General features: G+C 36.0%; 1 protein-coding gene across 3 annotated transcripts in view; it reads right to left on the minus strand.

Annotated features, from left to right (window-relative positions):
• The window catches only part of JAK2 (Janus kinase 2), a 143870-nt gene that overhangs the window by 113473 nt on the left and 3313 nt on the right, over positions 1-27084 (minus strand). The window contains exon 1 of one of the 3 annotated variants that reach the window (XM_063649551.1): positions 5339-5356. The exons of the other annotated variants lie outside the window; for them this stretch is intronic. The gene's annotated coding sequence lies outside the window, so the exon portion shown is untranslated. Of the gene's footprint in view, positions 1-5338; positions 5357-27084 lie in introns of those variants that run through there. 3 annotated transcript variants of the gene reach the window in all.

Consider the following 27084-nt stretch of genomic DNA (forward strand, 5'->3'; position numbering starts at 1 on the left):
TAAGAAATTACCAGCATCCCAGAGTGCGATGTTCCCCCTCCTGTGTCCATGTGTTCTCATTGTTCAATTCCCACCTATGAGTGAGAATATGCGGTGTTTGGTTTTTTGTTCTTGTGATAGTTTACTGAGAATGATGATTTCCAGTTTCATCCATGTCCCTACAAAGGACATTAACTATCATTTTTTATGGCTGCATAGTATTCCACGGTGTATATGTGCCACATTTTCTTAATCCAGTCTATCAGTTGTGGGGAGGGGGGAGGGGGGAGGGATAGCATTGGGAGATATACCTAATGCTGGATGACAGGTTGGTGGGTGCAGCGCACCAGCATGGCACATGTATGCATATGTAACTAACCTGCACATTGCGTACATGTACCCTAAAACCTAAAGTATAATAATAATAAAATAAAATAAAATAAAAAGAAAATATAAATTAGGAAAAAAAAGAATACATAACAAGCAAGCTATTCGAGGTGAAAAATCAAATAGAAAATGATTCCTTTTTACCTGTCTATGTCTAATGCAATAAAAAGTTATTAATAAAAATGTATTCAGGTGAAAAATAAAAAAAATAAAAAAGAAAAAAAAGAAATTATCAGCATCCCAGAAAGTTATTCCATGCTCCTTCTCCATCAGTCCCTGCTCCGACCACTCAAGTGGCCACAGCTGTTCTGATATTTTCCCACCATAGATTAGATTATGATTTTGCTCATTGTCTTGTACCACTAGAATGAAAGTTTCTTGAAGGTAAGAACCTTAATGTATTATTTACTACTGCACTCAGTGCCTAGGATACTCTCTGACACATGAAAGTTGTTGAATAAATGAAGAGTATATAAAAGCTGTAATTAAGTCTCATCAACATGTGTTGATTAATAAATCTGTTGAATAAAGAGTAAATAAGAGGCTGGGTACAGTGGCTCACACCTGTAATCCCAGCACTCTGGGAAGCCAAGGTGAGAGTATCACTTTAGCTCAAGAATTCAAGTCCAGCCTGGGCAACATAGTGAGAACCTGTCTCTGCCAAAAAAAAAAAAAAAGAGAAAGTAAATACAAGTTATAATAAATTTTAATCAACTGTACACATACACTCGAAAACCAGTACCTCAAATATCACATTTTAAAAGTTCATATTTTCAAACTTTACTCATATACTACATAATTCTAAGAGACACAACTTTTCAGATCAATAAATATACATGAAGAAGTAATGCAGTAGATTAGAAAAATTACTAACCTGGGAGCCAAGAGACCTAAAAATAAGTTTCATCCTTTCTTATTGCAAACTAGTTACATGACAAATGAATCTCAGCTTCCTCACTTGTATAATAAAATTACTTAATTAAATTTCCACTGTTCCTCCCAACTCTTAAAAATCTATGATTTATAGTAAATTATACATCATCTAAGTACAAAATAAATTTTAAAAATTAAGTGTTACAAAATGACAAGAAGAAAATGATCATAATTACTTAAAACAAAGAAAGGTTTTAGAAGTTTCACACAACAATTAAAACATAACGCTGGACCTTAAAAGGAAAATAGAATTTTGACAAGTAATGAAAAACAGGACATTATTGGCAGGGAGAAAAGCACGCAAAACATGGAAAGAGGAATGTACACAGCATGTTCCTGGAACAAAGTAGAGACAAGTTTGGCTGGATTGGAAGATAGGTCAGTGCTTCTCAACTTTTCCACAGAAATGTCCCAAAAGGCAATGGAGTGGTCTGAAGAAGAAGCCAAGAATATAAAATACATTTAAATGTTTACCTTTAATATCCATGTGATTCTGCATTCTATTGCAAGATATAACCATTTTGATTTACTTTTTTTAGTATACCAAAATTTTATAGTCCAAGTAGATATACTATGTTTTTCCTACAATTATTCTTATACTACTTTGGTAAACCTAAATATGGTGAGGTGAAATGTAAAAGAATTTTGTATTGTACTCTAAAGACCACTCATATTGTTTTATCACAAAAGAAGAAGATATAAGTTATTAGAAAAAAGTGCTTTGGGTTGTTTTCTTATTGAGCAAGAAAGAAAATACAAACAGAAAAGAGGTCCTAACAAGCTTTCATACTTTTGAGATAATAAAGAATTTGGTCAACCTTTATTCTTCTTTCTTTCACCCCTATATCCAATCCATCAATATGTACTGATAGTTTTACTTCCAAACTATATTTCAAATCCATCCATTGGCTTTTTTTTCCACAACTACCATCATACACTAAACAGCTATTATTTCTCTCCTGAACTACTGCAATGTCCTCCTAACTATTTTCCCTAAGTCTACTTTGCCTCCCAATAACCTAATCTCCACACAGGAGCCACCCTCATATTTTACGAATGTTTAGACTAAAATTCCATTATCTGTTTGCTGCCTACCTCTCCAACCTCATCATACAACTCTTGCTATGTGCTCTTTCCACTACTAAATTATAGGCTTCAATACCTTATAACTCAACAAAGAACCTCATCTGCCTTGTCAAACGATCTATTCTTAGCAGGCAGAAAAATCCTGAGATACAAGTCTTACTAAATATTTAATTTATTAATGCTATGCTCATAAAAATAACAAAATAATTATTTTATTATACATACGGTATAATTTCAGGATCTCCAGACCAAGGCTGGGTTGCCTCCCTTAATGAGAAGTTCATAAAAATCATGTGCATTCCCTTCTGCCCCAAACACCAAGGAAATGATAAATAACAACAATTTTAAGTAATTTTTAACATATAGATTTTTGATAATGAGAGAGTAGTTTATACTACACTAATGTTCCCGATGATGACAATTATAAACTTTTTAAAAATATATATTTATAAAAACACCATTTGAAGGCATTGTCAAGGAAACAAAAGCAGATACAAATCAGGGGGGATATGACCCTTGAAAGAAGGGGAATACACTGAATGAGGCCCATACTTACTCTTCTTCCATCCTGAGACAACTACATACAGAGTCTGTTGTGTACAGGCAGGGGCCAGAGGAGGGGACAGAGCTCTTGTAAAAAGCTGCAGTCTTACTGGGTGAAATTATCAGAGAATGAAGTTTGGAGCTGCTAGAAAAGCTAAAAATTGAGGGCAGAAATCTCAGGAAAATGGGAGTCAGTGGGGCCTGACTCCTGAATTCCCATCCATAGGATGAAAATCGAAGCCCAGGGAGAGGCAATAGCTAGAAATCTGAAAGAACTGGGAAGAGATTTCAACAGCTATCTGGTCCTGGAGAGTCAGGATTTAGTGTTAGAGGAACTGGTAAATATCTCAGGCTTTCCACCGAAACGCCAGAAAAGCCACACTTGAAGAATAAGAGCCACTTTCCAGAACTAATGGCAAAACTGAAATAGACCTGTCCCAACAAAGCCTAAAACCAAGCCTCCACAGGATCAAGTTGATCTGCTAGTAAATTTAACTGCCTGCTAGAACAAAACTCATTACTTCAGAGAAAGATTGAAATCCACACCATCCGGAGTTTCTACACTGTATCACCCACAATGTACAATAGTCAGTTCAAACTTATTAAACATGAAAAGAAGAATATATATGATAGAAATGGACCCACAGCAGACCCAAATATTAGAATTTATTTTAAAGACTTTGTTTACTATGATACATATGTAATAGAAGTTACAGTAAAAAATCAATATAATGCATGAAGATAAAGAAGCCATATGTAAACTCTACAATATCAAGAAATCTAGGCCAGGAGTCATGGCTCGTGCCTTTAATCCCAACATTTTGGGAGGCCAAGGCAGGAGGATTGCTTGAGTCCAGGAGTTCAAGACTAGCCCTGGCAACATAGCAAGACCCCATCTCTACCAAAAAAAATTTTTTTAATTAGCTGGGCATGGTGCTCTGTGCCCGTAGTCCCAGCTACCTGGGAGGCTGAGGTAGGAGGATTACTTGCGCTCAGGAGTTTGAGGCTGCAGAAAGCCGTGATCACACCACTGAACAACAACAAGAGTAACAAAGTCTGATACATATAAGTGGAACAGAGGAAATACTTGAAAAATTACTGGCTAAATGTTTTCCAAGTTTGTTTAAAAAAATCAAACCACCGATCCAAAAAGCTCATCTGAATCCAATCTATATAAATCCATACTTAGTCACATTATAGCCAAACTGCTAAAAACCGAAGACAAAAAGATAATCTTAAGAGCAGTCACATACATACAGGAGAACCAAGACAAGAAATAGAACTGACATCCCTTCAGAAGTAATGAAGGCCAGAAGATAAAGTACTGGTAGGGAGACGGGGAAAGCTGTCAACCTAGAATTCTACAATCCTGAAAAATAATTCTCATACTACTGGATCTGTTGTATTATAAAAAATAAGAATTTTCAAAATTCAAGGCAAAACAAATATGTTTTCAGATAAATGGATGCTGAGAGAGTACATCACCAACAAACTCACACTATAAGAACTGGTAAAGAAAATCATTTGGATTAAAGGAAATATTACATGTAAACTCAGGTTTACAGAAAGGAATGAAGAGCTCAAAAATAGTAAATATGTAATTATAATATTATTCTTCTTCCATTTATTAAATGTACTAAAAGACAATTGACAGCCAGGCGTGGTGGCCCACGCCTGTAATCCCAGCATTTGGGAGGCTGAGGCGGGTGGATCACCTGAGGTCAGGAGTTCGAGACCAACCTGGCCAACATGGTGAAACCCTGTCTGTACTAAAAATATAAAAATTAGCCGGGCATGGTGGTACACGCCTGTAATCCCAGCTACATGGGAGGCTGAGGCAGGAGAATTGCTTGAACCCCGGAGGCAGAGGTTGCAACGGAGGTCATGCTACTGCACTCCAGCCTGGGCGACAGAGCGAGACTCCATCTAAAAAAAAAAAAAGACAATTGACAATTGTTTAAAGCATGAATAATAACAGTGTATGGTAGGGCTTAAAACAGAGATAAAAGTAAAACAGGTAACAACAGTAGCTAAAAGGAGTAAAATTAAAAGTTTATATAAACGAATTCATGGCAGCTCTGACAAATAATAAAAGGTGCTATCAGCAAATCAGAAATTTAAAGTAATTCCAGGAAGATCAAAAGTAAATAGGATTAGAATGACAGAGTAGAGGAAATAGACTCTATTTAAAACATACATAGGCTAGGTGTGATGGCTCACGCCTCCAATCCCAGCAATTTGGAAGTCCAAGGTGAGAGGATCGCTCGAGCCTAGAGTTCAAGACTAGCCCCGGCAACATTGCGAGACCCTGTCTCTACAAAAAAGAAATCTAAAAATTAGCCAGCGTGTAGTGTGCACCTGTAGTACTAGCTACTTGGGGGGCTGAGGTGGGAGGATGGCTTAAGCTTACGAGTTTGAGCCTGCAGTGAGCTAGGATGGCGCCACTTCACTCCAGCCTGGGCAACAGAGCAAGACTGTGACTGCAAAAAAGAAAAAAAATTTAACTGAAGAAAAAAAAATACACAGAAGAAGGCATCTATAAGCATAAAAACAGTTGTCTGCACACACATAAAAAGCATAAATATGCAATGATTATCAAGGATTAGTATAGTTAGGATGGGGATGGGGCAGGGGTGGTAGGAATAAAAGAGTAAGACCAAAATAGACCAGAAAACAACTGACCCCAGAAGAAACAGATAATGCAGGGAAGAGAACTTGGTTTAAAATCTTTCTTGGTATTCTCAGAGAGATTTAATAATATTTTGAAAACGTAAAGCATCACTAGATTATGAAAAGGAGCAGAGAATAAAAAAAGTTTACAAAATTAAAAAAAAAAAATCCTGACTAGTAATGGAGAGAGCCTGGGCATTTCATAGTGTTCCTGTGCTGCGCTATCCTGGCTGTTTCCATTCTGTATCAGATGTACCCACTATACGCAATTTTGTGGATATTCTTCATGGCTTTATTCTTTATCATGAAGCAGTATTTTTCTTAATTTTGCCTCTTTTGCATTTCCTATAGAAATAAATAAATGGATCGTTCTCTCTTTCCTTTCCCACAGGTGTTTAACACCTGCTGATGTCTGAGCCTCGGACCACCCAATTTGCTCATCCATTCCAGTTATTTTAAGATTTGTGTTGTTCTAACTTATGTGTTGCTGTTATAGAAAATGCTGCTCTAATCATACTTGTTAAAGTTTGCAAGTGGCTGTGCATAATAAATTCTCTATACATTAAAGAAAAAGAGATAGACGACAATTCAGTGAAAGAGTTGAATAATACGACTCAAAGGACCAAACTCATAATTTGGAAGACAGTCAAGACAAACTCCCAGTTCCTAGACTCAGAAAGAGAAAGAGACAGACAGAAAGAAAAAAATGTGATGAGCATAAAAGTAAGAAATAAGAGGATCAATCCAGGGAGTACAGTTCTAAAGAGAAGCTCTAGATGGAGGACGAATGAGAACACAGGGAAGAAAAATAATAGAAGAAATGTTATTGGTGTTAAAGATGCCTGGGTTCATGTTAAAAAGATCTGCTGAGAGGAGATAACATTTAATTTTTTAAAAACTGTACTGACACAAATCAAAGCAAAGGGTCCAAACACCAAAGATAACAAACTCTAAAAGAGTTCAATTTATCTCTGTCTACTCAGAGCTTCTACCCACACATATAAAAAATCACTGATGAAAACACATGCATTCAGATTGGTCCCTCTTTAGATTTATACTCAAATGGGCCCTTAGTGCAGCTCAACTATCATTTTATATTTCTTTAGAACATTTACTCTCCCACTATCCAAGACAACTATCTCATACTTTCTCCTCCTCAATCACCAAAACTGCCAGCCCTTTTCTTAATCTCCACTTCCTACATTTGACTCAGAAATACAAGCAATCAAAAGCAAACACCTAACAACTGAAGAATGCATATCCTTTTCAAATGAAGCTGGAATATTTTAGAAAGTAGACCACATGTTAGGCCATAAAATTCTCAACAAATTCTTAATGAAATCATACAAAATATAATTTGTATTCAAAACATAAACAATGGAACAAGCAAACGTTTTATATATTTGGGACCCATAATATTGACTTAATGTATAGACCATAAAAAATTTATATAATTCTTAAAAGTACTGAACAAATAGCAACACTGAAGAATATCACATAAAAATGTGAAACTCAGCTTCACCATTACCCACTCATTTTATTCTGTGTAAACAGTTTGATAAGAATTCTCATTATTAGGGCCAGGCGCGGTGGCTCATGCCTGTAATCCCAGCACTTTGGGAGGCCGAGGCGGGTGGATCATTTGAGGTCAGGAATTCCAGGCCAGCCAGGCCAATGTAGTGAGACCCTGTTCTCTACTGAAAATACAAAAATTAGCCAGGCGTGGTGGCACGCGCCTGTAATCCCAGCTACTTGGGAGGCTGAGGTAGGAGAATTGCTTGAACCTGGGAGGCGGAGACTGCAATGAGCCAAGGCTCAGATATCACACCACTGCAGTTCAGCCTGGGTGACAGAGTGAGACTCCACTCCAAAAAAAAAAAAAAGACAATATAATAATAATTTTCATTATTAGACTGGTGCAAAAGTAATTGTGGTTTTTGCCATTAAAGTATGAGTAAAAATGCAATTACTTTAGCGTCAACCTAATAAAAAGTATATTAAGTTGCAAAATTGGACAAATTTTGCATTCAATGATTACTTAATATTTTATAAATTTATGCTATTCTTAATACCTCAACAAAAAAAACTCATGTATGCATTGAAAAATGTGAAGTTCTGCATTTGAATTAATGGAAATTTGCCAATGGCACCTAAATTAAAAATATCTTATGGAAAATATAACCAATGACAAAAGTATCACAGCATATACAGAAAAATAACTAGAAACCCGCATATATTTGTAAATTAATCAATATACTTTCATAGAACCCATGGTACAAAGAATAACTTTAAAAATACTTTGAATCAATAATGAAAATGAGTAAAATGCAGTAAAAGTGTATACTAAGATATTCATAATCTTAAATTCATACATGAGACGAGAAGAAAGGCTGAACAACGTTATTAAATAAATTTTCATTTCAAGAAGTTGTGAATGGAACAACAAATTAAGCCAAAAACCATAAAAATGAAAATACTTAAGAGCAGAAATCAGAGAAAAATAAAAAGAAAATAAAGAAAAGCAAAGTAAAAAGTTGGCTTTTTAAAAGCATTAAAACTGATAAAACACTAGAAAGACTGATCAAGAAAAAAAGAAGATAAAACATAAATTATCAATATCGGGAATTAAAAAGTAGACATTATTACCAGAGCTTACAATATTGAAACATATAAAAGACAACAGGAATATTCTCCAATTTAAAAACAAGTGAAGTTTCTTTTAAAACAATTTACCTAAACTAGCACAAGAAGAAATATAAAATTTGAATAATTCTATATATAATTGATATGGTTTGGTTCTGTGTCCCTACCCAAATCTCATGTTGAATTATGATCTTCAATGTTAGAGGAGTGGCCTGGTGAGAGGTGACTGGGTCATGGGGTGGATTTCCCCTTTGCTAGTCTCATGATAGTGAGTGAGTTTGCATGAGATCTGGTTATTTAAATTTTTGCAGCATGTCATCCTTTGCTCTCTCTTTCCTGTTGCTGTATGAAGATGTACTTGCTTCCCCTTCACCTTCTACCATGATTGTAAATTTTCTGAGGCCTTCCCAGCCATGCCTTGTGTACAGCCTACGGAACTGTGAGTCAATTAAACACCTTTTCTTTAAAAACTACCCAGTCTCAGATAGCTCTTTATAGCAATATAGAACAAACGAATACAGTAATTTAAAAATTGAATATATCATTTAAAACTTTTCCACATAGAAAATTTAATGCCCAGTGACTTTGCTGGTAAATTTTTCCAAATGTCTGAGGAAGAAACACTGAGCTTATACAAACTCTCTCAGGAAATAGAAAATAAAAAACACTTCCCCACATTCTTAAGAGGAGAGTATAAACATGATACCAAAATATGTAAAGACATGAAAAGGAAAAAAATTACACTGGAATCTCTCTCATAAACATATTTGGGAAAAAATGCTAAAAAAAATCCTAGCAAATTAAATCCAATAATACTTTAAAAGAATACGTCTTGACCAAATGAATTTACCCCCAGGAATGCAAAGTTAACATTTAAAAATCAATCATTATACCAGATTTAAAAACTTGTACACAGCAAGGGAAACAATTAACAGAGTGAAGGGACAACCTATAAAACAGGAGAAAATATTTTCAAGCCATCCATATGATAAGGAGTTAATATCCAAAATAGATAAGAAATGCAAACAACTCAAAAGCAAGAAAACAAATACCCTGATTTAAAAATGGGCAAAGGACCGGAACAGATATTCCTCAAAGGACAATACAGGCTGGGTGCAGTGGCTCAACCCTGTAATCCCAAAACTTTGGGAGGCCAAGGTGGGAGGATTACTTGAGACCAGGAGTTCAAGACCAGCCTGGGCAACATAGTGAGACCCTGTATCTTAAAAAAAAAAAAAAAAAAAAAAAAAATTAGCCAGGCATGCTGGCACATGCCTGCAGTCCCAGCTACTCAGGAGGCTGAAGGAGGAGGATCACTTGAGCTTGGGAGGTCGAGGCTGCAGTGAGCTATGATCACACCACTGCACTCCAGCCTAGGCAACAGAGCAAGACTTTGTCTCAAAAAAAAAAAAAAAAGACAATATGTAAATGGCCAACATGTTCATGAAAAAATGTTCAACATCACTAAATGCAAATTAAAACCACAATGAGATCTCACCTCATGCCTGTTAGAATGAGTCTTATCAAAAAGATGTAAGGATAACAAGCACTGGTGAGTGTGTGGAGAAAAAGAAACTCTTGTATACTCTTGGTGGGAAAATGTAAATTTGTACAGTCACTATGGAAAATGAACGGAGGTTCCTCAAAAAATTAAAAATTGAACGACCATATGATTTAGCAATCCCACTTCTGGGTATTGGAACTAAAAATAATATGTCAAAGCAATGTCTACACTCCCATGCTCATTGCAGCATTATTCATAATAGCCAAGATAAAGAATCAACCTAAGTGTCCATCAACAGATGAACTGATAAAGAAAATACAGCATATGTACACAATGGAATATAATTCAGCCTTAAAAAGAGAAGAAAATCCTGTCATTTACAACAACATGGATGAACCTGGAAGACATTATATTAAGTGAAATAAAGCTAGGCACAGAAAGACAAAACTGTATGATCTCACTGATCCATAGAATCTAAAAAAGTAGAAATCACAGAAGCAGAGAGTAAGTAGAATAGCAGTTACCAGAGGCTGAGGGTCCCATTAGGAGGAGTGAGAGATGTTGGTCAAAGGATAACGAAATTTCTGTTAGATAGGAGGAGTAAACTGAAGAGATCCATTGTACATCATGGTGATTACTACTAATAACAATATATCGTATACTTCAAAATTGCTAAGAGTAGATTTTAAGTGTTCTCACCACAAAAAAATAAGTATGTGAGGTGATACATATGTTAGACTGATTTTGCCATTCTGCAATGTATACATATAACAAAATGTCATGTTGTACACCATATATACAATTTTTATGTAATTTAGAAAAAAATGTTTAAATAGTCAATATATTTTATCACAGTATTAGAACAATGAGAAAACACACCATATGATCATTTCAATAGATGCAGAAACTACTTCTAATAAAATTTAACCAATGTTCATGATTTTAAAATCTCAAACTAGGAATAAAAGCAAACTTCCTCACTCTGATAAAGGGTAACAGTAAAAAATCTCAATATACTTAATGGTAAAATATTGATCTTGTTCTTGTAGAGTTCAAAAACTTAACAAGCATGTCTAAAATCATGATTTCTATTCAACACCATAGTGGAAATTGTGGCTAGTGCAATAAGGCAAGAAAACTAAATAAAAGGTATGATGATTAGAAAGGATAAGTAAAATTGTCAGTATTCATAGAGGACATGTCTATGTAGGAAATTTAAAAGCATATGCCAATCACTGAGTGAATTTAGCAAAGTCACAAGATGCAAGACCAATATATAAAAATCAACTGTATTTCTGTATATCAGAAGCAAACAATTTTTTAAATGAACATTTAAAAATAGTATCATTTACAATAGTAACAAAAAATCAAATACTTAGGAATACATCTATTGAAATATCTGTAAAAACTGTGCAATAAAAACTGTAAAACATTTCTACAAAAAATAAATGCAAGCTAAATAAGAGAGGGATAGACCATGCTGATATATGAATATAGAAAAACTCAGTATGGTTCAGATGTCAGTTCTTTTCCAAATTAATCTATAGATTCAACAAACTTCCGATTAAAATCCTAGCAGTTTTTGTGGAAATTTACAAGTTGATCCTAAAGTCTATGAAAAACAAAGGATTTACAATAGCCAAAACAATCTTGAAGAGCAAACTTAAGATTTATATTATCAGACATCAAGATTTATCATAAAGATAGAACAAGCAGATTGGTATTAGCACAAAAATGAACAAATAGACAAATGGAACAGAATAGAGTCCAAAAAAATGTACTCACATACAGTTACCTAATTTGGAACAGATGTGCTATTGCATTTCAGTGAAGAAATATTGGTCATTTCAAAACATGTGGCTTAGTCAATTGGCTATTCATATGGGGCAAAAAATAACCTTAACTTCTATCTACTTCATACCATACACAAATATTAATTTAAGATGGAAAACAGACCAATGTGACCTCTTGTAAGCAGGACATAAAAACACTAATCATAAAAGATTTATAAATTAGACTTCTTAAATATATATGCACACAATAATAGTTTCCAATTACATGAAGCAAAAATGTAAAGAGGGAAATAAAACAACTATTAAACTAAAAATTTCAATACTCATTTGTCAGGAATTAACAAAAAATTTTTTTTAATCAGTAAAAATAATGAAGACCTAAACATCAACCAACTAAATTAACTGACATTTACAGAACACAATGCCCAACAACTGCAGAACATACATCCTTTTCAAGTGCTCACAGAACATTCACTAAGTTATACCATAGTTGGTCCATAAACCAATTCTCAATAAATCTGAAAAGACTGAATTCACATGAATTATATTCTCGGCCATAGCAAAACTGAATTAGAAATAAATATCAAAAAACTATCTAGAAAATCTCCCAGTATTGCAAAATTAACATAGTTCTAAATAATCCCAGGTTCAAAGAAGAAATCAAAAGGGAAATCAGAAATTATTTTCACCTGAATGATAATAAAGAAACAATAAAATTTGGGGGAATACAGCCAAAATAGTGGTTAGAGAGAATGTATAGCTATAAATGCTTATGTTGGAAAAGAAGAAAGATATGAAATTAATTATGTAAGCTTCCTAGGTAGCTCGAAAACAAAACCAGAGAATGAAGAAAGAATAAAGAATAAAAATTAATAATATATAAAACAATAAAGAAAATCAATAAAACCAAAACTTTGTTTTTAGAAAAGATTTTAAAAGTTGATAAACCTCTAAGATGATCAATTTACAAACAGAAAAGAACACATATCACCAATAACAGAAATAAAAGCAGGACATCACTACAGATTTTATAAACAGCAAGTGGATATAAAAGGATAGGAGCAACCTCATGCCAATGACTTTAACAAGTTAGATTTGATGAACAAATTCCTTGAAAGACAAAAATTACCAAAACTGACATAGGAAGAAACAGAAACCTTGAATAGTATCATATCTCTTCAATGAATGGAATTCTTCATTAAAAACATACCCACAAAGAAAACTCTTGGCCAAAGTGGCTTCCCTGGGAAAGTCTGTCAACTATTTAAGGAAAAAATAGTACCGATTCTGTACAAAGTCTTACAGAAAACAGAGGGGCAGAAATAATTTCCAAATCATTTTATGTGGCCACAATTATCCTAATACCAAAACCTGGCAAAAGCATATCACAAAAAAAAAAATTACAGGCAAATGTTTCTCATGAACATAACAAAATAATAGAACATAGAACCAGGAGCATACAAAAAGGTCAGAACATCATCACCAAGTGGGTTTTATTCCAGTAATACTGGTTGCTTTGACATTTGAAAATGAATCAATGTAATTTACCTCATTAACAGAATAATGGAGGAAAACCATAAGATCATCTCAATTGTTGCAGGAAAAGCATTTGACAAAAGTCAACACCAATTCATGATAAAATTTCTGGAAATAAATTAGAAAAAGAAGGGAATTTCCTCAATAAAATAAAGATCATCTACAAACAACCTTCCATTACTTAATGATTACATATTGAATGCTTTCTCCATAAAATCAGGAACAAGGAAAGGACGCTCACCACCACCATTTCTATACGACACTGGAGGTTCTACCTAATGCAATTTGGTAAGAAAATGAAATAAAAGACATAGAGATTGAAAAGAAAGAAATGAAACTTTTTATTTGCAGACATGATTGTATGTATCAAAAATGCTGAGGATTCTACCAAAAAATTACTAGAACTTATAAATGAATTTACCAGTATCACAGGATACATCACAAAATAAACAAAACCAATTGTATTTCTACATACTGTACTAAGCATGTCTTTTTATTCTGTATTTTTGATGCTTTGACATCTTGGGAATTTGCTGACCCTGGAAGGGGCAGTCCTTCCAGGGCTAGCCAATTCCTAGAAACAGGAAAGAACCTGACAGTGAGGGCAACTTTTCATATGCAAACCAACCAATACCTTATCAAGTTCTTACCTGATATTTATACATATCCCAATCACCTCCTTTATCCAGTTCTTACATAATACATACACAAATATATCAAACAAGAAAATGGTATCTCCAATACACAAAGAGTTCCACAAACTAATTATTTTTAAGCCACCAGAGAAATTACGGACATATTAAAACCTTCCACTAAAAAAATGTTTTGAGCATACATGGAAAATTTATAAAAATTGGCCATGATGAAACATAAGCTCAAAAAGTTTAAAAACAAAACTCCTAAAAGTTGGCATAACAAAGCCTAAAAATCATTTCAAAGTTGGTATAACTGTTACTAGAAAACCATCTACACAATGACTATATATATGCCTTTATTTCATTTTTATGTTATGCTTCTCTTTATATTTTAATCATTCCTTTAAACTATATAAACATTTTCAAGTGTTTGTAAATACCCTTTTAAAAATTACTGCTGTTAGCTGTTCTTCATGCTTTTCTTACTGGTCCCCTTACACATTCGAAATTGGACATTTCCGACTATTTCTTTGGTATGTTTTATATCTATGTCGGTTATTTCTATACCAAAAACTCTGTCACATTATATACCTCCTTTCTAAACCCAACATCTAAGTAAAAAATGATAGAGGAAATAAAAGATGGGTAAATTTGACTGCATATTATAAACACTATAATCAAAACTTAAAAAAAAACAGAAAAAATATATACTACAAAGGTTTAATATATTTATACAAGTAACTCTCACAAATTAATATGAAAATGAACATAAACAGGCATTTCACAAAAGAAATGAAAACATGGTCAACATAATTAAGAATCAGAGAAAAGTACATAAAAATGAGATATTGTTTCTTCCTTAGCTTCCTTAGCTGACTGGTAAACAAGAAGAATGCCAATACCCAGTGTTGGCAAAGATATGAGAAAAACAAGAATATCTAATAACTGTCCTTTGAAAAAGGACAGGAGTAGTAGCATGCATATCTAATAATTCTATGAAATAAGTCTATAATATTGGGAAAAAATTAATGACATTAAAGAGGTCTGATAAATTGTGGCAACTTAGCCAACAGAATACTACAAAGATATTAAAAATTATGTACACCAGGCACGGGGGCTCACGCCTGTAATCCTAGCACTTTGGGAGGCCAAGATGGGTGGATTACCTGAGGTCAGGAGTTTGAGATCAGCCTGGCCAACATGGTGAAATCCTGTCTCTACTAAAAATACAAAAATTAGCCGGGTGTGGTGGCGGGCGCCTATAATCCCAGCTACCTGGGAGGCTGAGGCAGAAGAATCACTTGAACCCAGGGAGGGGGCGAAGGTTGCAGTGAGCCGAGATCGCACCACTTCACTCCAGCCTGGGTGGAAGAGCGAAACTCCGTCTCAAAAAAAAAAATCAAATAAATGTTTTTAAAAAATGATGTATGTTGGCTTGCATTATATCGTTAGTACTATATTTTCTGCATAGCACAATATGGACACTGAATATCTGTTGAATAATTGATAATTAATAATTTATTTAATGAAAGATTGCTTAAAGACTGACTGATCTGTTGAGTAGGTGGGTGAGTGATTCACTGGGAGAGAGAGTGACTGACTGATGGACCAACCAACCAAAAAGCTGAGTGAGCGAGTGACCAATTAAGAGAGGAACCAACCAAATGAGCTGTGACCCTCTGAGTCACAGAATGAATAACTGATCAAATGATTGAGTGACTAACAAAATAAATGAGCTGATGAGTAATTATGTTGAGTCAGTGAGTGACCGATGACTGAGTGCTTGATGAATGAAAAAAAGGATTGAATGAATGAATCTTAATCAATGAATTGGAAAGATCTCCACAATACACTGTTGAGTTAAAATGGATCAATTTAGAATGAACAGGATGATGCTAGTTTTATAAAACTGTATCTCAATTTGTCACTATGCAGACATCCAGAATGTTATTAAAACTTGTTAAGTGGCCGGGTGCAGTGGCTCACACCTGTAATCCCAACACTTTGGGAGGCCAAGGTGGGCAGATCGCTTGAACTCAGGAGTTCCAGATCAGCCTGGACAACATGGCGAAACCCCATCTCTACTAAAACCACAAAAATTAGCCAGGTGTGGTGGCATGCACCTTGTGGTCCTAGCTACTCAGGAGGCTAAGGGTTGAGCCCAGGAGGCAGAGATTGCAGTGAGCAGAGATTGTGCCACTGCACCCCAGCCTGGGTGACAGAGTGGGACCCTGTCTCAAAAAAAGAAAAACTTGTTAAGCGTGATGGTTAATACTGAGTGTCAACTTGATTGGACTGAAGGATACAAAGTATTGATCCTGGGAGTGTCTGTGAGGGTGCTGCCAAAGGAGATTAACATTTGAGTCAGCCAACTGGGAAAGGCAGACCACTGGGTGGGCACAATCTAATCAGCTGCCAGCAAATATAAAGCAGGCAGAAAAAAAACATGAAAAGGAGAGACTGGCCTAACCTCCTAGCCTACATCTTTCTCCTGTGCTGGACGCTTCCTGCCCTCGAACATCAGACTTCAAGTTCTTCAGTTTTGAGACTTGAACTGGCTCTCCTTGCTCCTCAAGCTTGCAAACAGCCTATTGTGGGACCTTGTGATCTTTTAAGTTAATACTTAATAAACTCATATACATATCCTATTAGTTCTGTCCTTCTAGAGAACCCTAATACGTTAAGCAAGTTCTGTCAATCACAAGAAGCATTTCTAATCTTTTTTGCCCCTTTGACTAATGTCATTTTTAAATGACTGTTTTTATTCACTTGAATTTTTTATATGAAGAGACATTTGGTCAAAGCTTGTATACTACTATTGCCTATTAAAACAGTATATAAAATACATGCAAATAAGATATTTTAACACAATGTCATGATTCTTTCACTTAAGAAACAAGAAATCTAAGATGAATACTAATTCAACTTTTAGGCTTTAGAAAATATTAAGAACAGCCATACATTTAAGGGCTACCGAAGTCAAATGTAATCATTTTACCTTCGGCCAGTGTCAGAAGTACATACATGACAGGCAAAAGCTTAAAAGACCTCCTGAGGCCGGGTGCGGTGGCTCACGCCTGTAATCCCAGCACTTTGGGAGGCCGAGGCGGGCGGATCACAAGGTCAGGAGATTGAGGCCATCCTGGCTAACATGGTGAAACCCCGTCTCTACTGAAAATACAAAAAAAAATAGCCGGGCGTGGTGGCAGGCACCTGTAGTCCCAGCTACTCGGGAGGCTGAGGCAGGAGAATGGCGTGAACCTGGGAGGCGGAGCTTGCAGATCGCGCCACTGCACTACAGCCTGGGTGACAGAGGGAGACTCTGTCTCAAAAAAAAAAAAAAAAAAAAAAAAAAAAAAGAACTCCTGAGAAAACTGATGCCATGAAGAGAAGAAAATATAAATTATTCTGCAAAATGTATCCCTTTTCTGGTTTTGGGTTTTTTTTTGTTTTTTGTGGTTTTTGGTCTTAGGAGATTTTGAGCTACTTCTTAGAATCATGCTTAATGATGACTACATAGGAAAAGCCAGATTTATAGGAAAAGCCAGATTTATAATTCACAACACACATACAGAAAAAGTGTGAACAAAGATGGGACAAGTGCTTTAAATAGGCCTTTAAAAGTTGGAGTTTTTGGCCGGGCATGGTGGCTCATGCCTGTAATCCCAGCACTTTGGGAGGCCAAGGCGGGCAAATCACAAGGTCAGGAGTTCGAGACCAGCCTGACCAACATGGTGAAACCCCGTCTCTACTAAAAATACAAAAATTAGCTGGGCGTGGTGGTGTGCGCCTGTAATCCCAGTTACTCGGGAGGCTGAGGCAGGAGAATCGCTTGAATCTGGGAGGCAGAAGTTGCAGTGAGCTGAGATCATGCCACTGCACTCCAGCCTGGGTGACAGAGCAAGACTCCGTCTCAACAACACAACAAAAAAAACCGTTGGAGTTTTTTTTCCCTTAAGATCTCATTTCAAAACCATCATATTCCAAGCCTGTATTACCAAGACATTTTTAAAAGATTTTAAGAAGTGACGAGTTTGTCTATAAAAAATAAAACTGCACAGGAAATTTAATTAATTCTGCTCGTGAAATATTTAAAACTACCCTCTGCTATTGATATTCAAAAAAATCTAGAAGTTGTTTAAATCAGTATGAATTTAAGCTCATAATGATTTTTAAAATACTGCCATGCTAGAAGAACACTGAATATTTCAGATATTCCTCTGAAATAATTATTTAAAGATTATCATAATGCATTCAGATAAAAAAATAAAATTAAGCACCTATGGATAAACAAGGAAAGAATAAGGAATACATAAATATGGAAATGAAACAATTCTGCAGACACTGAAGCATTATGTTTTGGAAGGATTTCCAGTTACTCATCAATCAGATAGACTTATACTATCATGCACTATTTTCTTCTCTGAGTCATTCCCCAAGTCCTAAAATCCACTCCTAATGAATCCTTCCGTATCAAACCTTTATAAAACCAATATATTCAATTGTTGCCTATAAAATGAGGCTGAGGGGTAGAGCAAGGGTGATATAGTTTGGATGCTGTCCCCTTTAAATTTCATGTTTTGCACTGTAATCCCCCATGTTGGAGGTGAGGCCTGGTGGGAGGTGATTGGATCATGGGGGTGGATGTCTCATGAATGGTTTAGCAACATCCCCCTTGGTGCTGTCCTGAAGATACTGAGTTCTTGCAAGATTTGGCTATTTAAAAGTGTGTGCATCTTCCCCACATTCTCTTTTGTTCCAGCTCTTGAAATGTGATATTCCTGCTCCCTCTTAGCTTTTGGCCATGAGTAAAAGCTCCCGGAGGACTCCCCAGAAGCTGAGCAAATGTCAGCCCCATGCTTGTAAGCCTGCAGAACCATGAGCCAATTAAACCTCTTTTCTTTATAAATTACTCAGCCTCAGGTATTTCTTTATAGCAATGCAAGAACAGACTAACAGGCCATGCGCGGTGGCTCCAGAACCATAATCCCAGCACTTTGGGAGGCTGATGCGGAAAGATCGCTGAAGCCCAGGAGTTCAAGACCAGACTGAGCGACATGGTGAAACCCCATCTCTACAAAAAAAATAGAAAAATTAGCCAGGCATAGTGGCACTCGCCTGCAGTGCCAGCTACTCAGGAGGCTGAGGTAGGAGGATCACTGGACCCCAGGGAAGGCAGGGCTGCAATGAGCCGTGATTGAGCCACTGTCCTCCAGCCTGAGTGACAGAGTGAAACCGTCTCAAAAAAAAAAAGAAAAGAACAAACTAACAGAAGAGTAAAAGGAGAGAACTCCCACCATGAAGATTGTTCCTAATACAGTGTTACTTTTACTGACCACCATAACCAGAGGCACTGTGAATCAAACTCACTACAATGAAGGTATATTTCATTTGACTTCTAATAATTTTAAATTTTCATAATAGTAAATATAATCCAATTATCGCAGAATGCTTACCTTTAAAAGTTTGTGGCAGGGAGGGGTAGGGGTGAAGGCAAGGATAATTTTTTTTAACAAGACAAGGTCCTAAATGGAGGATTCCAGCAGTATCATTACAACTGAAGATCTGAGGCAATGAAAACTATATTTCACATCACCCTCGCCCCTCCTCAAAACAAACCAAAAAATCTACAATACCTCATGTATTTAAAAAATTATACGTATAAATAAGTATAAATAAGAGAATCAGAATAGTATACTTCTATTTATTTATTTTTATTTATTTACTTATTTATTTTTTGAGACAGAGTTTCACTCTTGTTGCCCAGGCTAGAGTGCAATGGCACGATCTCAGCTCACTGCAACCTCCGCCTCCCAGGTACAAGTGATTCTCCTGTCTCAGCCTCCCAAGTAGCTCAGATTACAGGCATGCACCACCACACCTGGCTATTTTTTTTTGTATTTAGTAGAGACAGGGTTTCACCATGTTAGTCAGGCTGGTCATGAACTCCTGACCTCAGGTGATCCATATACTTCTACTTAAAAAGCTTAAAAATATTATTCTAAATTTGACCCTCTAAAATAATAAGTTGTAAAATCCAGACTTCCCTGTAATTCTGTCTTCTCTAACCTGGCCAATTAACCACAGATCTAATAATTAAATGTTAAATGAACTTATCCTTAATGGTTCCAATCTCAAATGACTTGACCTATCCTATGGATTGCCATTAGAAATGACAAGCTTCCCTCAGTAGCAAATTTGATACAAATAAAACTATATTGTGAATTTTTAACAATTTAAGGCCAAAAATTGACTAATAAGAGCAGACTCATAAGTTAGCAAATGCCCATTCAGTAAGTACAAAAAATAACTTAATACTTCACAATAAAGTTTAAAAAAGGTAAAATTAAAATGGAAAACCAAGGTTAAATTCAAGTTTAAAATACAGAAATTAAATAGAATAACTAAACTGAATAATTGGCAAAAAGATCTGCTTCTATTCCTAAATGCTTGATTTATTCATTTTACTTTCAAGTACTTGAATGCCTCCCATATGCTAATAAATATTATACAGGACTTGAAAACAAATAAATTAATAGAAATGTTCACTACCCAAGAACTCACAATATGGTTTCACAGGAGCCATTGTTAGAATGAAACGAAGTCCAGAAATAGATCCAACTACATACACAATTTAAAACACTAGCATTTCACAGCAGCAGAGAAAAGAAGGATTATCTGACAAATAGTATTGAAACCGGACAACCATCTAGGGGAAAAAAGTTGCATTCCATCTTATATCTTGCATCAGTATAAATTCCAGATGGAACAAGAAAACAAGGGAGAATCTCAAAATATAATTTCAGGGTTAGAAGGGACCTACCTAGATGCACAACAACAAAATCACACTATCTACAGAATCAAAAAGATAAAAAGACAACCTAGGGAAAACAACTCATTTCGCAAACTCAAAGCTATCTTCCTTAGTATAAGAGCTCCCACAAAGCAAAGTAAAAGGACCACAAATCCAATAGAAAGTGGGCCAAGATATGAGTGAAGAGTTCCCCAAAAAAGGAGAATAAAAAGCAAATTAAAATTATAATGAGATTCTATTTTTCATGTCTCAAGTTGGCAACAATCAAGTCATCTGAAAACACAATGTTAGTAAAGGTGTAGAAAAGCATAAATTGGTATTTCTATGTCAATTTGGCAATATTTGTTGAACTTAGTAACATATACCACTTTTGAATCAGCAATTCCTCTTCTACTTAATCTTTAGTTATAGTCACACACACACACACGCCCTGACAAATGTACAAAGATATTCACTACTTTTTGAATTCTAAGACATTTAAATGTGTTCAAAAAATAGATAATTTAAGAAAGAATAAAAAGAGACAAATACAGACAACTCTCAAAGAGTTTTGTTCCAAACGGGAGTGAAAAATGGGGCCATAGCTTGAAGAGATGTGGAGTCAAGTAATGATTTAAATTGAGAATTGGCAGAGCACAGTTCACACATACCAAATTAAGCCAGTTGCCTGTTATGTAAATAAAGCTTTACGAGAACACAGCCATGAGCCACGTCTGTTCATTTATGTATTGTCTATAACTGCTTTTGCACCACAAAGGTGGAACTGAGTAGGTGCAAGAGAAACAATCTTGCCCACAAAGTCTAAAATATTTTATTTCTGATCCTTAATAGAAAAATCTTGCCAATCCCTGGTTTAAATCAGTAATTCTCACAATATAGGCCCCAGATCAACATTATCAGAGCACCTGGGAACTCACAGATGCAAATCCTGAAATCCCACTCCAGAGCTAATGAAACAAACTCTGGGGGTGGGGCCCAGCGGCAATTTGTGTTTCAGTAAGTCCTTTAGGTAATTCTGATAAGAACCACTGGGTTAAGAAACAGTTCTAGTACAGTTAATCCTCACTATCTTCAATAGGTTCTTGGAAACTGTGACTTTAAGTGAAACAATGTGTAACAAAATCCATTTTTCTATAGGCTAATTGAGATAAGGAAGTTCCTATGGCATATTTATGGCCACAAAAACATCATCAAACTTCTAAATAAAGACTCCAAACACTCTGATTATCAAACACTGAAATAAATGTGAGCTATACACACATTTAAGAAAGACTAATAAAGTAAGATAATTATTTACCCAATTCAGTTCAGTCACGAGTGGCTAGAGCCTATCCTAGCAGCTCAAGGCACAAGGTGGGAACCAACCCTAGACAGGACATCACCCACTGCAAGGCACACTCATCCACACATGATCACTCAGACTGAAACCATTTAGACACACCGATCCACTAACATACACATCTTTGGGATGTGGGAGGAAATTGGAGCACCCGGAAAAACCCACACAGATGTGGGGAGAATGTCCAAACTCCACACAAACAGTGGCCCCAGCCAGGAATCCATTTTTTTCTTATCAACGTTATGAAGAAATGACAGTTATTCAAGGACCTGCTTTACAGCCAGGAACAGATAAGGACCCTTTGTGTTCACACATTCAAAGGTCTTGAGGAAACTTCATGGCAGCCTAAGAGCCCTCAAGGAGATTGTCAGTGAGGACTTCAAGGAAAGTGAGAGAAATGATAGTGAAAGCTGAATAAGAGGAGACCCTTGTTATATACTAGGGCAAAGTTTAGCAAAACTATCACCTACATTAACATGGAAAATAAAATACATACCCGACCTAATGAATTAAGGAGATTCTCGGCAGGAAGTTAAAGCAATTTGGCTTCTTCTAGCTGCCCTTACAATTGAGAGAACAGAGAGATGAACTAAAGAATAACCTATTCGTTTTTTGAGTAGAATTTCAAGGAGATGTAACGGACTCAGAACAATCTTTTCAGCCAGCAAAGTGCCAAATAAAAAGGGCCTCAGAGCAAAGATCCAGTCTAGAGTGTGATTATAAGATCCTTTCTTAAGATCTAAATCAGTACCTCATAGATCTTTTCAGACGAAATATTATCTGAGGATCTTAAGGATGTTGTCCCACAGCAGACTCACACAGAGCTTAGGGGAGGAAAGAGTTCCTCTCAAAAGAGATTTGTGGGTATGGTGGTACAGATTATAAACTTACACACAGGAAGTCCACAAAGTTTTTAAAGGAGTTGTATTAGCTTGGAATGAAACGGACAGTTGCTATATAAAAGGGGGCCTTTGGACCCTGGAGCACTACAGGCAGGAAGCAAGCTCAGAAAGTTACTCTTACAAATACAAATCACTTTATATGGGTTGGGTGCGGGGGTGGGGGAGATAAATAATTCAGAAGGTAAACCCAAAAACAGCAGAAGTCTATGTCCTATTAAGAATGACTTCCAGGAAGCAGGACTGAGACCTAATCAAGGAACTGGCAACATGTGCCCAGTGGGGTTGCAGAATTGCTACAGACTGTGCCTACCTTGTGCACTTCTTGAGGAGGAATGTCTATTGCAGATAACCTGTGCCTTTTCAATTTTGTAAAGTATGTGGGGGACATATAAACTGTCTCTTCATGGGTCCTCAGTTCAAGAAGAACCATATCCAATTAACCATACCCAAGAAAACTATTCTGTACCTGGACCTGATTTATATGATGAGATACTGGACTCTGAGTTACTGTCATGATGGGATGTGAATTAGGAACCTTTGAGGAGAAGCTCAGTGTATTTTGCATGTATTTCAGATACGGGAGGGATGTGAAGTTTGGCAAAATGGCAAACTATGGCAATAGTATGAATAATTGTCCAAAGATGGCCATAACAATATTTCCCATCTCACATGTTTTTCTTCTACAGTGTGAACTTGCCACTCCCCCATCAAATCTGGACAGGCTTCTGACCCTTACAACCAGTAGGACATGGCAGAAGTTATACTGTGCAGCTACCAAGGCTAAATCATAAAAGATTTATGCTGAGACACACTGACACACTCACTTTTAATTCTCTACTCACCACTATGAAAGGTGACCACCCTGAAGCCACCATATCGTGGGGAAATCCAGGCCACATGTACATGCTCCAGTTAACAGCCCAGCTAACATCCCAGTCAAGAGTCAGCATCAACTACCCATCATGTGAGTGAAGACACCTCCAGATGATTCCAGTCCTTTGCCTTCAAGTCACCCCTGGCTGGCAATTCTTCCCAACTCATGTCCTAGTAGCCATTGTGGAGCAAAAACAAAGTCATCCCTGGTGTGCCCTGTCTCAGTTATTGACCCATGGTATCTGTGAGCCTAATAAAGTAGTTGTTTTAAATCACTAAGTTTTGGGTAGTTTCTGTTACACAGCAATAGTAATCAGAGTAATACTGATGGAAATAATCCAGTAGAGGGAAGAATTGAGAAGGCAAGAAAAAGAGGAGAGAAATATAATGGTAAAGCCCTTGAAGGCAAAGGGGATGAGCTCTTCTACACAACTGAATGGAGAGGCTTTAGAGGGGATGCTAAACAATTCATTCATTATAAAGGTGAAAAGGGCAAAGTACAGAGAACAGGTGGTTGCCTGGTGAACAGGAATCAGAGACTAGAAAAGGAGATGTGGCGGGGTGGTGAGAAAGAGTTTGCTGGTTTTTGTCATAAACGTTGGTAAACCATTTCCTTTTTAAACTTTATACACATTTTACCATGTGATCCCACCTTTTTAAATTTTCTAAAAAAGATTTAGTCCGTTCCCTCAATAGACAAGACTCACTGATTACGTGAGTTGCTTGAAATCATATACCATGTTGACAGCTGGGTCAGTCCCTTATCCCCTGATTTCCAAAACAGTGCACTTACTCACATCACATGGCCCTTTATATTATAAAAATATTACCTAATAGCATTATATTTCATAATCATAATTTATTAAGCTAAAATCACTTATTAAGAACTAATGAGTACTCTGTTTCCAATAACTGATACTAGAAAGATGAACAGAAGAATGTTCTTGGGAAGATCAAAATAAACATGCAAGCAAAGTAAACAGCCCATGGACCATTCTAACCTAGTTAACCCTTTGTAGCTATACAGAAAAGCTTCAAAATAGATAATGCTTCTCTTTGCTCTTTCCAGTACCCCTAATTTCATCAATCATTCAACCCTCAGATTTATAAGTTGTTATCGACCAAGAATTTCTCCTTCCTTTTAGAAACAAATATTTTATCACTTTATTCAAATTTTACCAGCACAAAAGCACACAGAGATGGCTTGTCTAACCTTCTATCATTCAGAAAAAACACAGAACCAATGCACATAGGAAGAATAGTACCTGGACAGTGTGATACATAAGAAGATACAGACTAATGACAATCTGTTGAAAAATACCTCCTAGGTTTTATTATGCCTAAAATTCTCATCCTTAGTCCTAGTGATGGAGAGCTTTGGAAAAGTCTCCACTGATCACCCAACTGTCAAATCCAAAGGTCTTTTATTAAACCAGAGGGAACAAAATATTAACAGTAGTTATTTCCACACAGGGAAAGTATACGCAATTTTCTTCTGTTTTTATAGATTTCTTATTAGGAAAAACACTAATACATCTTTTTAAGACCTTTTTTTGGATCTGATTCTTCTCATTTCTTGCCAGTGATCAACATGTGGATCATTCCACCTCCTAACCTAGCCACTAATTTGCCTCTCATACTAACTGTTTTTTCTTTGTCTCCTTTACCCATTCCTCTCCTTTCACCCACCCACTAATTATGGGCAATCCCACTCTTTTAAGTACCACAGCATCAGCCTTAACTTCGCTAACAAATTCTGGTCATGTGTCCCACTGTAGGCTATCAATTTTCACTTGCCTATCCCACAGCCACCGCAAACTCAACATGTCCACAATATAGGCTCAACTGTCTACATCCCTCCACCAGCTACTAACACTGCCATAACTATTTCTGTTAGTAACTGCCATTAATCAAATGGCAGTTTCTTTGTCATTAACTAGCTGCGTAACTTTGGACACATTTTTAAATCTGTCTGGTCTGAGTCCTAATATACAAAACATATAGACTTAGATGTTCTAAGATGTCTTGGAGAGTCAACACTCTTTGATTTCCTCCATCACTGAAGAGCAAACCTTCAAGGTAAGGTAATCTTTAATCACTCTTCTCCCCTCCATTCTCCCTTCTTATCCAATCCATAATAATGTCTTGTGACATCTCTGCAATCTGACTTATTTCTAAGTCCTCATTACTTCAGGACTCAATTATTTTCCTACCTCTTTTTACCATTCTCTTTCCAATTCATATGAGACCTAGCACTGGTGCTGCTTTGATTTTCCTAAAATATTTATTTCAGCAAACTCTTTCTCAATTCAAAATTTTTAAAGCTTCTCCATATCTACAGGTCAAAGTACATTCTTCTCATCCTAGCATTTAAAGACATCCATAATCAAATTCCAACTACATTTTTAACACAATTTCTTACTAGTCTTTCACACAAACCTTCATTTCAGTCAAGTTATTTATGTACTGCTCTCTGAACATATCATACATATATACATATTTTGCCTTTGCTTACCCCCTCTACCAGTTCCTTCCTATTATGCAAAATCTCTGCTAAACTCTAAGTGGTCTCAAATATCTGTAACTTTTATTATTTAGCTTATCTGCCCAATTATACTGTAAGTCCTTAGGGAAAGGAGCCTATTTTATATTTCTTTATTTCTCTTTTGGATACAGCCAAGTACCTTTTACATTGCAAGTATTAATAAATATTTGTTTGGTGACTACAGTTCCTTATCACACAATCAACATGTATTTCTTGAATGCTGCCCACGTGCTCTCCACTGTGTGTTGTGGTTTTTTTTATTCCAAGGTACTGCTCCTCAAAGAATACACAATCAACTTGAAAAGATATGGCTAACACTAGGGAAATAACTATCAAACAACTAAAGCATGGCATATAATTAAACCATGTGAAAATGTTCTAAGACTAAAGAGCTACAGAAATAGAGGAAAAAAAAGAGGGATGGAGAACACAAGCAAAAATTAAAGGATAGAAGAAGCATAGCTTGTTATTAGAAAGTGTGGAAATCAGCTTACAAGCTTAAGGACTAGAGATCCTTAGACAAAAGACTAAATAAATAGGGCAGGGATTGATAATAGACTATCTTAAAAGTCAGGAAAATTTAATAAGTAGAAAATGGTAAGCCACTGAAGGTTTGGGGGCAAGGCAATGCTATAATAAGGAGTATTAGAGTGGAATCCCTATTGAGGATAAACAGAAGGAAGGGACACTGAATTCTCAGAAGTTCAAATGACTTTCAACATTCTAGGCTCAGGAAATGTGTCCTGGGATTCACATAGTAAAGGAGGGAAAGCAGAGATATGAGAAAGAAAGGAAATATGGACATTTTGAATGGGAATAAGAGGTAAATGAAATAAGTAGTTTAAAGATGATGCCTAATTTAAAGCCTACAGGATTAGAAGAAAATTAAGGGGTAGAAAATG

This window comes from Pongo pygmaeus, chromosome 13, assembly GCF_028885625.2.
Source record: "Pongo pygmaeus isolate AG05252 chromosome 13, NHGRI_mPonPyg2-v2.0_pri, whole genome shotgun sequence".
In the NCBI taxonomy this organism is placed as follows: Eukaryota; Metazoa; Chordata; class Mammalia; order Primates; family Hominidae; genus Pongo; species Pongo pygmaeus.